Below are 17,194 nucleotides of genomic sequence, written 5' to 3' on the forward strand. Positions count from 1 at the left end.
GCAGACTGGCCTGTTTTCAGAGGAACAGCGAGTGGAACGGCGAGTGAGGAAGGGTGAGTGAGCAAGTGGTGTGTTTGAGAGGGAAGGGCTAGCAAGCGAACGGCTCCTGACCAGCTCGCTTGCGGAAAACATACTGCTTGTTAAGTGAAGTCCCAGGATCAGAGCTGGGTAGCCTGCTGATCCTGGGGCTTCACTTAGCAAGCAGTCAATTTTTTGCAAGCAAGTGAGCTTGGCAGGAGCCCACGATTGGCTGAGCTGCACTGAGACATCGTGCTCAGAAATGCTGATCCCAGGCTCCTGCCCAGCTCACTTAGCAAACAGCCTCTTTTCCGCAAGTGAGCCAGGCAGGAGCCCAGGCGACACCAGCGCTTGCAGCTTTTCCACAGTGCAGACCCGAGGGCTGCTTCATTCCCACTCAGCCTCTCACAGGAGCCGGGCTGCCTGCACTGGCAGGAAACGCTGTGCTTCTTTTTCCGCAGCAGTGGAGCGCAGGTATCACTTGGCAACGGACTCTGCGAGATGTGCCTTTGCAGTGGGTTTCCCCTTCTGTTAGATACTGGAGGTTTGAAAGGCAAGCTGCTCCCGGGGCACAAAATTAGAGGGTCCAAACGGCGAGAGTGATGCAGCTCTCTGACTCTATGTTTCAGGCTAAAACAGTCTCAAAGTTGGGTCCAGAGATTACTTCGCTGAAGGAAGGGTGACTTGGTGGCAATGCGGGTTTGTGTCCCTTCCTTTGGAGGAGGGAGAAAAGTGTTGCTCTCTTCCTTCGAGTGGATGCAAATGTAACTTAAGAATGGTAACAATGCGGCCAAAAATGGGTATCTCTTGACAGTGCTGGGGAGAGCTATGGGAAGAACAATGTACACGGAGAGGATTGGGGAACCTGGCTCAAATGCTGGGCTCTGGTAGGGGAAAAATGATTGGTAGAAGTAGCTGGTTTGTAATGTACATGCCTGAAAACAGGAGGTGAACCAGCGACATCCCCACCCTGCCGGTGTGCACGCAGAGGCTGAGGTGCATGCGCTCTCCTCTGCCTCTGTGTGTGCACAGGCAGGGCCGTGATGTCGGTGGTTTTACTTCACCCGGCCACTCCATGTGGATGAGAATGCGCGTCTGCCTGCCAAAACCAGGCTGGGATCTGGGCAGCATAGCACAGGACAATAGGAGGGAGGGAGGGAGGGAGGGAGGGAGGGAGGGAGGGAGGAAGGAAGGAAGGAAGGAAGGAAGGAAGGAAGGAAGGAAGGAAGGAAGGAAGGAAGGAAGGAAGGAAGGGACAGAAGGAAAGGAAAGGAAAGAAAGAAGGAAGGAAGAAAGGGACAATGGGAGAGAGGGAAGGCACCCATCCCAGTCCCATTCCCCTCCACCAGAGACCCATGGATTCCCCCACCACCACAGGCACCCCACAACCTGAGTGATGAGCTGGCCATTGATCACATGACCCTGGGACACTGAATGTTATAAGCATGAATCAGTTGCCAAGCATCCTAATGTAAATCACATGAACCTGGGGATGCTGCAACAGTCATAAGTGTGAAAAATGGTCATAATTCACTTTTTTCAGTGCCATTGTAACTTTGAACAGTCACTAAGTGAATTGTTGTAAGTCGAGGACTACGTTTACTTTATCATTTTTTTCCCTTTTTTTGGTCAAGTTTTTGACACCTTTCTGGGCAACTGGTGGTACTCGGATATTGCCTTATCCTAAAAGTGGTACAATGGGTGAAAAGGTTGAAAAGCCCTGTTCTAGGAAATATTTAATTTTATATCAGCCCATTTTTCACACAGGGTATTCATTATGGGCAAATTGGACCTGTTTGGGCAGAAGATAATTTGTCCTATTTCTTCTTTACATTCTGCGGTCTCCTGTACTTAATCAAACTCAGTGCCTATTATCTGAGAGGCTCAAGTGGAATGAAGACAAAAGCACTGTCCCCAGCTCTCCTCCATTCTCTTGCAAATGGTGATTCCACAAAAACTCAAAAGCAGTGAGCTGAGTTAGTGAGCAAATCACGCAGCAGCTCATCTGAAAAGCCAAGCAAAAGTCTACATGCCAAGACTGACTAAACGCAAATCATGTCAATGGAATAGCTTGCAGTGATTGCTGCTTGCAAGAAAAAGTCTTCAGAGGACTTTTCTTAAAAATGTACTGTAAGGGTGAGGAGGACATGCAGTGAATGTAAAAAAAAAGTAGGGAATATTGACATTGATATATGAAGTATTTCTGTATTTGTTTGTTAAATTGATATCCTGCCTTTTATTTGGGAGCTCAAAGCAATGTGCATAGACAACCTCCCCCACCCCCATTTCTCCCAGTTATCTCCACTAACCAGCCTGTTAGGCAGATTTGCTACAGAGGTTTCTGTACCACATTACAATATACCAGCCATATTTGTACACATTATAACAATTTAAAAGGCTATTGTTCATACTGTTTGGATATAGATTTGCCAATAAATGATAGTAATCAAGTATATATAATAGTAGATGTAATTTTTCAAACATTCCCCACCCCTCTGCATGTAAATACCATTATTTGTTACCATTAAAACTGTTACACAAAAGATGTTTAGCTTTGGCTTAGTCATTTCTACTGGATACTACTGTGGTTGCACATACAGTCAGCTGGATGTTCAGACTGGATCTATCAAATCTTTCCCAAGGACCTGGGATATGTTGTTGTTTGACAATGTTAAAGGTATTGTCACAGGATGTAAGCTGTTACAAGTAAAGCTGCCTTTTGCAATTGACTCAGGGTGATTTTTGTCAAGGTTGATGGTATTCAAGAAATGCTCCAGATGTTTTGGGATTGCACCCAAGATCCCTATTCCTACTGGTACTATCTTTGCTTTCTTTTGCCACAGTTGTTCTAGATGCAAACCTTTGGATTTTCTCTAGTTCTTTCTCTTCTATTCTGTTGTCTCCAGGTACTGCCATGTCCACTATCCAGACATTTTTGTCTTTCTTATACACAATTGTTAATTTTGGGGTGCCTGTCTGTTTAGCTACTTCATTTTCTATTATTTTGTCTATTTTGTGATATCAGTTAAATGGTATTTCTTGCAGATTTCTGATGAGCCGCTGCTGCTACTTTGTCATGCCTAACTACATGTTTATAGTTAGTCTGTGCAATCTTGCAGAAACTAAATAGGTAGTAGTCCACTGTTTTTTCAGCTTTTCTGCAGATGTGCCATTTGCTGTCTGTTGCTATCTTCTTAATTCTGGCTTTGTGCGCACTTGTTCTTAAGGCTTGGTCTTGTGTACCTGAATTAGCCCCTCTGTCTCTTTCTTCAACTTTCCTGCTCCTAGCTATTGCCAAGTTCTTGCTATCTGCTTGACCTGCTACTTTTTTTACTGTACTGCCCATGTAATTATTTGCCTTGCCATGCCTCTTTTCTATTCTTTATTTGCCCTTTCTTATTCTTAGTATTCAGTAAGCCTTCATGGTGTACTTTCTTCAGTGCAACTTCTTCCCTTTCCTTCAGACATTCTTCCAATGCTCTTTTTTCTTCAATTTTCTGATGTACTTGCAACATTCCACATCTACCTATGCTCATTGTACAAATGGTCCTTGACATATGACCACAGTTAAGGACTGGAACTTCCATTGCTAAACGATGCAGTCATTAACTGAGTCACACCTGATTTTGTGTCCTTCTTTTGTCACAATTTTGAAGTGAATCACACAGTTGTTTAAGCAAATCTAGCTTCTTCCATTGACTTTGCTCTTCGGAAGCCCCCCGGGAAGGTCACAAATGGTAATCACATGACCCCAGGACCCTGCAACCATCATAAATATATGCCATTTGCCAAATCTCTGAATTTTGTTCAAAGGACTGCAGAGATACTGTGACAGTTTTAAGTGGGAGGACCAGTTGCAAGTCACTTTCTCTACCTTTGTTGTAACTTTGAATGATTAAACAAATGATCATAAATTGAGGACTACCTGTAAATGGAGTCGGTAAACGTCACTGTGTGGATGGTGAAGGGCATGATTCATTTTCATTATTTTTCTGGTCTTCTATTTTGATCTGTAAAATATTGCAACCCAGATAATGTGAGGAATACATAATTATTTCAAAGACATCAGAAAGCTTTAAGGTAACAAATTCAGGAGTGATGTTTTGCTTAAAACCTAGTATCATATATTAATGTTGCTAACTATGCTAGAAGGTGAAGTAGACAAGTTGATGGTGGCCATATTTGTTCCTTATTTCTAAGCAGTATTATGTTTAGTATAATTGGTGCTAAAGAAAAAAAGACGCATTAGTGGCATCAAGCCCCTTTGAAGATGAAGCCAATGCAAGTTGCAAGGGTAGGAACCACACAGAAAAAATGGTTTGCGGCTGGATTTATTCTTTGTAGATAAGACCATAAAGGCATTGCATGCTAGATTTATTCCAAAACAAAAGTGATCATCCATCATAAGATGGGCAGCACTATCCACTTGAGACATTGGATCCAGTGGTGGCCTCAGTGGCGTAGCGTGGGGGGTGCAGGGGGGGCCAGCCGCACCAGGTGCAACATCTGGGGGGGGCGCGCTCGCTCTCGCAGCTCTCTGCCCCTGCCTGGCTCCTGCAAATCCGATCCGAGCCGTCGGGTCGCCACCCACTGTGGAGGGGGGGGGGTGCCAGGCGTGCGGTGCGGTGCGGAGAGAGAGAGAGAGCTAAAATCCACAGGTTAGGGGGCACAAATTACTTGCCTTGCCCCGGGTGCTGACAACCCTCACTACGCCACTGGGTGGCCTCTAGGATTACTGGGTTTGGTGTAGGCTATAATTTACAGATCTCTTAGTGCCATTTTAGGATTAATTAACATATCACCAACAGATCTGCACATCACCGACGGATCTCTTTAGTTAATAGCCCACTGCAACATTTAAAATTTAACTAAAAACACATATTTGTGAGATTAATTGCCATGTAAAAAAGATGATTGCCATGAAAAAGAAACAGAACCCACACAATATATAGTTTGGTGTTAAATAGATTCACATCTCATAGCCATCTAAGTTGTTGAAACACTTACATTAAGTATTGTGGGAGACTAGTGAGCTTCTTTGTGCAGCTGGCCACTGTGAGGACAGATTGCTGAACTAGTTGAGCCACAGGCTTTATCTAGCAGAGCACTGCTTATGTCCTTATGTGCTGCATTTCAGCATATCCTAATGCTCACAATTGTTATAAGGATAAAGTAGGCAAGGAGGAAAGTATCAGCACTGTCACACAATTATCTCTAGTCGAGTACCCTCTGAAAGGAGCTTTGATAGGTTACCGGATACTGCTGTACCAGAGTTCTCAGCTTCCCCCACCACTGACAGGCTGGCTGGGACTCCTGGAAACTTTAGTTCAGCAGCATCTGAATGGCCACAGATTCCTCAATCTGGTGTATTACATGTGTTCCTGGAGACCAATATAGTCAGAATACAATGGTTGCTGCACCCAGGAAACATGATTTGCCAGTTTTACTGGTTTTTGGCCTGTTTCCTGATACAATACTATATATATATTGTGTATTTTTGAAGCTGTATGTGAGTCTGGCTGTCTATAAAACTGCTAATTTGTATACAGGTTGATTAGGTCCAGCTGATTCTATCCTTTGAGATCAAATAAGTAACAGTTAGAGATAATGATCCTTTTGGTTTATCACTTCTCACATGTGAAATGATGTTTTAATGAAGATGTATCTGGTACCTACCTTTATGTCACTTCAATGCCAGGCAAAGTATATTAAAAATCAGCAGAATTAGTTCTATGCTTAGTTCTACGGGGTTTTGTGGATTTGTGGAACATTGGTTTCTTCAATTGCTTCAATTCTCATAAACTAATAAGAAAGATTGGGTTTGCGCAACACACAAACAAAGAAGTTAAAATGTGAAGAACAGGCTTATGGTTCACTTGGTGGCACTTATTGCAAGGTGACAGTGTCAAGGTGATGAACATGGTGGATAACATAAAAGGCGGTTGCAATCAAATAGGTGCCCTCATTCTGTGTACTCATGATAGCATAGGTCTTGTTCCAAAGCAAACAGTATAAAGTTAAGTTGGCAGCATTTCCACTAGTGCTATGGGGCAGGTGTTTCCCACTGACAGGAACTTACATTATCCTGCCTCCTGCCTTCTTGCCTCTGATAGTTTGTAAATAGAGATCTTGTTCCAATCTTGCCAAGGAGTGGCTTGCTGCTCCTCGCACATAGTGTCTGGTTGGTTTGAGTCTTCCCATTAGCCCTCTGGAAGGAATGCTGCTGTCTCCATGAAAGGAAGTATTGCCCAGGGCAAGGAAGACCCTAAGCCAGTAATACAAAACTGCAGCCTCTTCTCTCTGGCATTTGCTTAATTCTACAGCCAGCCTGTAGGATGTGAAGGTGGGATTTGGAAGCAAAGAAAATTGGTCTAAACTGGGCCCCAATGTTTCCTACAGACCTTTGTGAAGTAATGAAATCTCTAGTTGTGAACCTCAAATGGCAGCCATTTTCCCATTTTCGTACTGAAGTGGAATATTTCTCAAGACATCCTGTTAAACATTTTGTTTGCTGCTCTTCACCCCAATCACTGGTTGCCAAAACTATTTCATTTAAGCAAGCAAAATGTTCAGAAGATACTTCTCTATGAGCTCAGGAGTAAGGAATGTGAAATCAGCCAGCGAAAAATGCTTTTCTCTGGAGGAGTTCCTGAGAGTAGCACAATCATGCCATGTTGAAGTGTAGTTGTAATGCAGCTGATCACACACAGGGACTGGCATCTGGCTGCAAAGCAGTGCAAGCTAAACTGAAAAGTTCTGCCTTGTCCTTTGCACAAGAAAACTTTTGCAAAATGCAGTGGCCTTCTAATGTAATTCCATTATTAAGGATACACTTCTCTTTACTACTGCTGAGTCATGCACTAGGACCACATTTTCTCCCAATTCACCCAGCAAAAATCCAGACTCCTTAATAAGATTCTATTATGCCACATATATGTAGTTGAACTACTATTTTATTTCACTTACTATTGTCTCAAATCTCAGGATACAAGTAGTCCTTGCTTAATAGCCCTAATTGGGGCCAGAAATTGCTTCACTAAGCAAAATGGTCATTAAGCGAAATGTAACATGATTACCCATCTTAGTGATGACAATTTGGACAGTCCCACTTGAGGTCGGAATTCAAAGCTACAAACAATAGCTACAGCATCTGATTTAATTTTTAACGTTTCTGACTCCTTCTAGTCCTTTTTTTGTGTAGAATCTCAACCAGAGCCTAATTCACTTGAAGGTTTGATTAATCAAAAAGATAAATAGTGCACTGATCTTCATTGTTTCTTTCCTTGCAATTTCCCCAAAATTCAAACACTGTTCATAGGTGACTTAGTAAGACACTCCAGTTCAGTGGTCAGAGATATTCATTTGTTTTAAAAAAAATACTTGTATGTTAGCATATCTTGATTTTGCCTGCCAATTTCAGCCTGCCCTATGTGAGGCTGCTAGAATTCATTGCACAATATGTCCCATCATCCCATTCTGTCTGACGTGGAGGGCATCAGTTCTAGTAGACTAGCCAGTCATATTTGCAAAGAGCATATGGGTAGTCCTTGACTTATGACCATAATAGGTCACAAGTCATGATGGTCTTTATGTAAGACAACTGCATGATTGTTCAGCACTGCCATAATTTCAAATGGGTGCCGAATGGTCATAAGTCAAGGACTACCTGTATTATCGTGGATAGTGTTGATGGTTACCAGCTGTATCTATGGGTATAAGAACACATAACCTTAGCAAACTTTAAAAAATTGTTCTGTGCAAGTAACACTGTCAGTATGCTCAAACTCTCTCAGCAATTGTGCCCGGGATAAATTAATTTAAGAGACTGGAAAAAACAAAAAATATATGATTTATTCTCCAATCAAACCCTGACTTCATCTCCCTACAAATATTTAAAAATATTTGGATCTAATATACAGTTGGGATGGAGTTCAGCTGTTAACTAATCCTCAGTCATTACACCGGCCTGTGCAAGGTCAAAGCATTGGACAAATATTTACTAATCAATGAGGTGCTGAGCTGCTGCTAAAAGCATGGCCACTAACAAAAGAGGCCACTTAGATGGAAAAATGAGAAAGGGGATGCTAACTTCTTAGAACCCCAGCATGGAGAGCTTTTGGCTGCACTGGCAAATACATATAGATTCTCTCTGAGGTATGATTCCTGAAGTAGGAAGGAAGACAAAAACTTATTTTGCCTTGTAAGATGGCAATAGTTCTGGGGATAGCATTCTTGGTTTTTTTAAATCTGATTTTTGTTACTAGTGAGAAAAAGAGTTGAAAACGTTACATCACTTTAAGTGAGAGAAGCCTCAGAGATCCAAGATATCACAGCCACTTCAGTGAATTAGCCTTGGAAAAAGATATCCAGGTAGTAGTCATGTGGAAGACAGTGAAGACAAAAAGCCAGGCCCCAGCATGGTGACTAGGGAAGGGAAAGCCAACCCATGGAAGCCCATGGTTTACTTCTCCAGATTCAGATTCTCAGGCTTATCTTTGAAAGCCTACAGGAATGCGGAATCAGGCAATGATGCAGGGAAAGACATAGAAGCATTCAAATTGTAGGGAAGAGCTGTTGGAAATATAATGGCCTCCTTTGTGATGGAAAGATTTCTTTAAGTAACCCTGCGTTCTGAGCAAAACTAATGCACCATTAGCTGGGAGTACTGAAAAAACTCAAGTGTTTTAAATAAATTTTATTGCAGGACAAATCCAGCATAAAAGGTGTGGACATATTCTCTGTTGCAACAGAGGGCAGGACCAGAACCAATGGTTTATATTGCAAGATTAGTCTAGATTTAGACTAGATATCAGAAGAAACTTCCTAACTGAACAAGCTTCTCAGCCAAGGAATATTCTACCACATAAAGTGGTCAGTACTGCTTAGATGGTGGTTTTCAAACAGCTTGAATGAGGCATTGTAGTGGACTCTGCCCCAAACAAAGTGTTGGTTTAGAGTAGTGTTTCTCAGCTTCAGTGACTGAGGAATTCTGGAAGTTGGTCCACACGTTTAAACTCATTTAGACTGAGAAATACTGAACTACAGGTCCTTTAATGTTTATGGAAGCTAAGGACCCTATGATCCACTTTGTTTAATGCAGCTTACTCTTAATTTTTGGTCATGTTGTAGAGTTCATCATTTTAGAAAAGTGGACTTTGGGCTACTGTGGAAATATTCTGCCTTTGCCTCCCCAGGTAACAGCAGCTAGACTGTCCAACTCTAGAAATCTAAGCTTAGTTAGTACATGGATGGTGGACCATTTCAGAGGCCCAGGGCTGCAGACTAGACTGGAAAACTGAAAAACACAATGGAAGAAACTATATAATGCAAAGAAAACTATATTGATGTGTCCAAGTAAATTACAGGAGTCACACAATACTTTGTGATTAAAGTAACTCAGATATCACTGACCCAGACCTATTTCACTGTATTCTTTTACTTAGACTCCCTGCAACAGGACACAGTCTGAGTTTATTCTGAAATTCAGTCCTTCACTGCTTTATTCCTTACAGAAGTGTTCTCCAACTAGTAAAGCTATAATAGCTTAATGCAGCTTCTCGTATCACATGGTCCTAAATATAGATATGCTCTACTCCAACCAAATTGATCTTTTTCTTCTCTCACAAAAGCTGAATAGTTTCAAACATTTCTTAAAATTCTCAAGAAAGTTAATAAAGAAAGAAACATTGGAAAATGGCATGTTAGAGAGAGGTCTTTCCTAGGTTCTTTGCTTTTACAGCTAAGCTTCTTTCTATATTTTTTTAAACAAAAGAAGTGCCATTTATAAGGCTGATGAATCTTTACTATCAGAAATGAAAATTCCATTGATTAAAATAGTTTCAAACAATCTAAATTGTATATAAGTCTAATTTGTTATCTTTTTTTAGAAATTATTCATGCATGCATATTTTCATTCAATTAAACTTATAAGGTTTATAAGCCCCTCCAGTTAGAACATACTCTACAACTACCTCTCCATAAATTGGAAATGTAATCAAGACAACATGCCGCCACAGAACATAATAATATCACTTATATAAGTCCAGGAACAAAATATAATCAGCAAGACCCAAGTAATAAGGTCCAATAGCTTAAGGTGAAAAATCAAAACAAAACAATCTTTCCAGCCTCAATTTAAATATCCAGAGGTTAATATAGCCAAAAAGGAAGGGGTCATTCAAGACTGATTCATAGGATGGGAGGCATAAGCAAATGAGAGAGAATATTTATGCAGCCTCTTCAAATGGTGTACCTTGACTTTATCTGACAGACAGATACACTCTGAACGATGAAAGGCTTTAAAGCAGGGGTGTCAAACTGCCGGCCCTCGGGCCAGATGCGTCACACCAAAACCACGCCCACCCAATTGCTGCCAATGGGAAAAAGTTGTGATACGTTGTGACACGTCATGTGACGTTGTGAGTTTGACACCCCTGCTTTAAAGGCAACCAGTATTTGTAATTAATTGTGCCTGGAAGTCAACCAACTTCAGCAGTAATGTTATATTTGTAGCTAAAATGAGAAATGCCCTTAACTACTTAGGCCTCTGTATCCTGAAGCAGCTGGAGCTTCCAAATGCTCTTCACTGTAGTCTTTAAATAATAATTTCAGCTAGGAATTAGTCTCAATCTAACCAACTGAACTATAATTTATTCAACAAACCAGTTAACAAATGCAAAATGTCAACCCAGCCATTGTGTCTTGGGAATTAAAAACTTGCACACATCGAGGTTCTTAGTGAAATATACTGTGCCTCAGTTAAAACAGCAAAGGCACAGAGCAACATAGAATGACCAAAATCTAACTGTAGCTCTTTTGGCATTCTGGATTCTATGAAATGCAAAATGGGAGTACAGTATGGAGTATTAATAAATGGCTCTTTCCTTGATTTATCTGCACTGAGTAGTTCTACCATCCATGTCTATTAGGGAGCAAGTAGAGTTTCTTTAACCTGGGAGAAAGGAGGCTAATCATCACTATCTGCACACAAATGTAAATTATCAAGTTTCATTGCAGTCACCTCAATGGGTAGAGAAATATTTTGATGGCTTGTGAATGACAATGCCATGAAGGAATTACCTCTGGTCGGGCAAGTGCTTAATAGAAGGCCTTCAGCATTTCCCCAAGCAGAATTTTTCAATCCTGAGTGGAATAATACTTCTACTATCCTAATAAGTGTGTGTGTGTGTGTGTGTGTGTGTTAGAGAGAGAGAGGGAGAGAGAGGGAGGGAGGGAGGGAGATGGAGATGGAGACAAAGACCTTTTTGGATTGGGAGCAGATTTGAAAATGTTATAGGAGTTGTCCCAAATGCCTACCAGAAAAGGACTGACCCTTTCACAAAATAATTACTAATTAAGTAGATCATAATTATTACAATTTATCAATTAATACTATTTAACACCTCTTCTATACTTCTCCCTTTGCACTTGCGAGGCAGCTAAACACAGTTTCAAGCAGAGCATCACAGTTGCCTCCATCTTCCCTGGATTAGTCATAAATACTGGGAAGGAAAAAAAGGAAGGAAGGAAGGAAGGAAGGAAGGAAGGAAGGAAGGAAGGAAGGAAGGAAGGAAGGAAGGAAAGCATTTACATTCTCTTTTTTGCCCCTTTAGTTTTGTACAAATTATCTGAATGAACTATTTTAGCAATGATGGGCATGTAGATTGCCTAAAGAAGGAATCTCCTGTAGCCATGACTGAACATTGATGAGTTTTCTTAAAATACAACATAGGACTCTGCAGTATTTCTAACACGAATCTTTTTTCCAAAACAATATTTTTCTGAGTTTCGAAATAACTTTATAAAATTTCCTGCCAGTATTCAGATATTGTAGCTATATTCATGTATATTCATATATTCACGGTTCAAAAATCAAACCAATGGCTAAAATACTGTGAATGATGTCGGCTTGGATGTTATCCAGCACTATTATGCCCATTTGATGTAGAAGAGGAGAAGAAGAATGATTAATTGTAATCTGCAGAGTAGTCTAGTGTTGTTAGCAGTCTGCTGGCATATTAGATTTTTTAAAAGAAATGTTGGAGGGACAAATTGTAGTTAATAGTTCTTTCAATGCAATTCTATTTAATTTGGATTAAGCATTCATTGGGGGGGGGGGTTACCTGCAATCCATAACTAATATCAGACTGCATTTGAGTTGTTAAATGTCTTTGTTGAATTCATCTCCTGAATAGTTAAAATATTAAAATGCTGTTTGGATTCCAAAGAAAGAACCTTTTGTGTTGACATTGATTATTAGTGACTGCTTGGACACATGCATTTTACAACAATATGGAAGCAGTTTGCCATTGCCCTCTTTCAGCAAAAGTTTTTTTTTCAACTTTTCCATCTAGTATATAAAACCATCCAGTGTATAAGCATTACCTGGTGCTTTCCACTGAGGTATAAACCATAGCTAACCTTATTTTACTTTTTTGGAAGTCAACCATGTTTGAGCAGACCAAGGTTATTGGAGCTGGAGTTCTCAGATTTACCCAATGAAACATGTATTTCAATTTCTCAACATCAGCTAAAGCTATGTTGGAAGACCTTGTACTCAGTTACCAGACATATATGTCACTGGGAAGGGTAAAGAGAAGAAAGGGACAACCTGCAGGAAATGGATGGACTCAGTTACATTAGTGATGAGTGTACCATTGGAAGATGTGAAAAAAACAGGTTAGGGACAGATCATCATGGAAAAAATCTATGTGGCTGCTAGGAACCAAAAACAATTTGATGGGACATAATCAATCAATCAATCAATCCCATGTGTTAGAAAGCATCCAGTGGGAAATCCTATACAACTATTTCTAGCTATTACTTTAAATATTAGTTTAGATCAGACATATCAAACTTGCGACGTCAGGGTGCCTCCGGTCAGAGAATGTCGGCTGGTGGCCCCCAGGGGGAGGGCCTTCTCTGTGGGCGCTCCGGCTTTATGGAATCAGCTGCCGGTCAAGCTCCGGATGGCACCTGACCTTCGCTCCTTCCGACGCGGTCTGAAGACCCATCTATTTGAACAAGCCGGCCTGGCCTGATGGGGATATGTTGGGGTTTTAATGGGGATTTTTATATTGTTATTGACTGTTTTAGCTGGGCTACTATTTAATTCTTTTTTTGTATCCTGTATTTTTTATGTATGCCCTGTTCACCGCCCTGAGTCCTTCGGGAGAAGGGCGGTATACAAATACAATAAAACTAAACTAAACTAAACATGACGTTGCACAACGTATCGGAGCTTTTTCCTCATTGCCGGCAATGGGGTGGTCGCAGTTTCCTGGTGACGTGTCCGGCTCACGGGCCGGCAGTTTGACACCCCTGGTTTAGATGGACTGAAGAGCTCATTTGTTGACACTGTAAATTTATTAAGCTTATATAAAAGGTAGGATCAAATATATTAGTGATGCATAGTATTTCTTTCATGGAATATGACACTTAGCAAGAAAGCAGAAATAGCAGGAAAACAAGCCACAAGTCATCATATCCTATACAGGTAAGTCCTCGATTTACAACAGTTCATTTAGTGACTGTTCAAAGTTACAACAGTGATGAAAAGAGTAACTTATGACCATTTTTTGCATTTATGACCACTGCAGCATCTCCATGGTCATGCGATCAAAATTCAGACGATTGGCCACTGACACATTTTAATGACAGTTGCAGTGTCCTGGAATCATGTGATTAACCTTTTGCGAACTTCTGACAAGTAAAGTCAATGGGGGAAGCCAGATTCACTTAACAACCCTGTTACTAACTTAACGCCTGCAATGATTCACTTAACAGCTGTGGCAAGAAAATTCATAAAATGGGGCAAAACTCACTTAACCAATGTCTCACTTAACAACAGAAATTTTGGGCTCAATTATAGTCATATGTTGAGGACTACTTGTATAGCAGCTTTGCCCATCCCTTAAATAATTTGTCTGAATGCTCATGTACCTATTGCATTATTTTGTCTATTTAATTAAATAATTTGTGTACTGCCTTTATTATTTTTAAAAGTAATTCAAGCTGGCATACATCCAACATATCTTCCACCTCCTATTTTCCCTGCAACAGCAACCTTGTGAGATGGGTTAGGCTGAAAAAGAGAGTGACCAGCCCAAAATCACCCAGCTGGCTTTCATGGATAAGGCAGGACCTGAACTCATGGTCTCCCACTTTCTAGCCTGGTGTCTTAACCACTAGCCCAAACTCGCTCTCAAATACTGAATAAATGCTCAAATAGTGGGATTAGTTTCAACAATCAATAAGCTAAAATTACAAAGCCCTAAATTAAACATCACTAAACTATTAACATTTAAAAATGGAAGCAACTGAGCTAGACTAAAGAACAGAAGTAGACAAGCCTAAGGATCACCTATGATTTTTTATGGAATAAAAACAATCGCAATGACTCAATTTAATCAGAGCTTTGTTGTCATACAGGTTTTTAGTTTGAATTAGTATATGGCAGTTTTATGGCTTTAGCTAATAAGATTATAGAGAAAAATATTAATATAAATGTTTTATATTTTAATATGATTAGAAGAGGATAGTACATAGACCTGTTAGGATTAAACAGGCTGGGTTTTCAGACTGAATGCTGAGTCTATAATTCACTATTTAAAATACTAGCTAAAAGAAAATAGCTTTAAGGTCCACGACTGCTTTGGTCCAGAAGTAAACAGGCCATCATGTTATAACTGAAGGCAAAGGGATATTTGCCTTCTATCTACTGTAAAGTTTCTACTCAGAAATTTTGATAGAGATGGATTTAGCATTTTTTTAAGTCCAGTTCTGCAATTCACAAATAGTTAGCCAAGATCCAACACAGCTGCTGCATTCCAAGTTTTCAACACTTAAGACAGAACAAACTAATATAACTTCAGCACAAAGTCTGGCCAATGTGTGCGATTAGCCAAAGCAAAAAGCAAAAAGACTTTCCATGAAATGAGGTTTGGCTGCATTGAGCTGTTTTTCTTCTTCTTTCTTTGAAGAAGTCTAAAAGGAGAAAAAAAATATAGTTTCTGATTATAGTTATGTTTCCTTTCCATGCTTGCTTGAAAAAGAAAGTTGAATATGCTTTTCCAAGACCTGTATCCTAAACCACTAACCTTCATGTGAAAGAAGTAAAAAAAGGAACTGGAATAGTGTACAATAACAGCTTCTAGGCTTCGCAAAGTAAGGCAAATTATAGAAGAGATCTAATGTTTTTAATGCCTCTACAATGAGTTTTATATACTCAAGCTCAGACAATCCCTTGGTTTTAAAGGCAGAAGTTCAGTGCAAATAGTTCTAGCTTTACAGGCTTAGTGGAGGAGTTAGCTCCAATGTCTGATCCAATAGATCACGGGTCTTCAAACTTGGCCCTTTGATGACTTGTGGATTTCAACTCCCAGAATTCCTCAGTCGGCCATTTTGATGAAACCGCAGGCTTGCATCCTGACGGGGGGGGGGGGGTGGTCTTCTAACTTGGCCCTCTGATGACTTGTGGATTTCAACATTCCTGGCTGAGGAATTCTGGGAGTTGAAGTCCACAAGTCATCAAAGGGCCAAGTTTGAAGACCCCTGCAATAGATGGATCCTCTTAATTTTACCTCCTTTCTTAATAGTCTTCTACCAAGAACAAAACTATCATACTATGCTTCAGGAATAGCATGTTTTCTATTATGGGGCAGGGTGTGTAGTCTGCATGTATTACTATGATCAAGCTCCATCATGAATGTTTTTTTTAAATCTCAAATAGAAAAACTAAATATGCAAAGTAAAACATTTATTTTCAGGAATGTCTATGGACTGAATACACACACACACACATTCTGAAATTTTATATGGCTGTGCATGTATGTATGTATAAATGAGAAAGGATTTATCCAAGAAATGATTTAATATAGAATTGGGTCTAAAGATAGCTGCTGATACCTTAAGATACCTTAAGCTGCTGACCAGTTAGATATGTTTTAGCACAGAATGAAAATAACCGAACGCTGGAATATAATATGAAACAGCTACTTCTCAGACTTCGTATCAAAATGAGGAAATGCTGAACTGTACTGCCATGATTCACACCCAAAGCCAATTCCTCAGTAAAAGGACAAGAAAGGAATGAAAGATAAGACATAATATAATTCTGCATTATTTGACTACCTCTTTTTGAGGGGTGGGGAACAAAACTTAAAAAAAATTAGATTTTTTTTAACTATAATATACTTAAGGAACCAGTCTGCTATCAAATCAAAATTTTCAATCTTGCCAGGCTTCCAGTTAGTGTTAAGCCTTCTTACTTCCTGATTTTCATCCTCTGTTTATATTACAATAATCTTGCATGGTTGTGGTAAAGCAGCCTTCCCCCATTGGGCTGGTCCTTGATTCCCATAAGCTCATTAACAAGGTCAAATAACTTGGTTTTATGGGAACTGGAATCAGCATATCTAAAGGGCTCCAGGTTAGGGAAGGCTTCTGAAAATATAAATTTAATATAAGAGAAACATAAGCTACATATTAATTGAAGAAGCTTAGTGCACTGGGCAAGTAACAAAGGCATCACTTTGTTCATTTAAATAGGTATGAAAATCAGAATCAAAGTATGGCCACATAGCAGTAGCAAACCAGCCTCATGGCATGGCTGACTGTGTTCCAGAATGGTAAGCCACAGGTCACGTAGGCCTGTAAGAGATGACTACATGAGTTTTGCAAATAATGCATGTTTGAGAATGTTCAAAGGTACAAACAAGGACAGCCACTTCTAGGCTGACAAATACTACCAACACATCAGGTTACACTTAAAGTCCTTTTTTTCTCTCTCAGCAGGTTTTTCTTTCCTAACAAAGGTTACCATAAAAACCATTGATTAATCAGTCACCAAATATGTACTTATAAAAACCATAGCCCCCCAAAAAAATCACTGATCTGAGTGATACAGTGGGAACTGATTCTGTGAATATTGTGCAAATAATCCGTGAATGTTTCAGTCCAAGCTTTGCTGACTGACCTAAGGAGCATGTGGCAGCAGTGCTGCATTGTAGCTAATATTTGTAGAAGTCAACCTCACAGCCCAGATATGTTGTATTAACTTTGTGTACTGTATAATCAAAACCAAAAACATCTACGATTGTGTTGAAATAATTATTTAAACATTTATCCTGACTAATGATTGATGCACATTTATAAATTTCTTGACACTTATATTAGA

The sequence above is a fragment of the Vipera ursinii genome, assembly GCF_947247035.1.
Source record: "Vipera ursinii genome assembly, chromosome: 1".
Lineage (NCBI taxonomy): Eukaryota > Metazoa > Chordata > Lepidosauria > Squamata > Viperidae > Vipera > Vipera ursinii.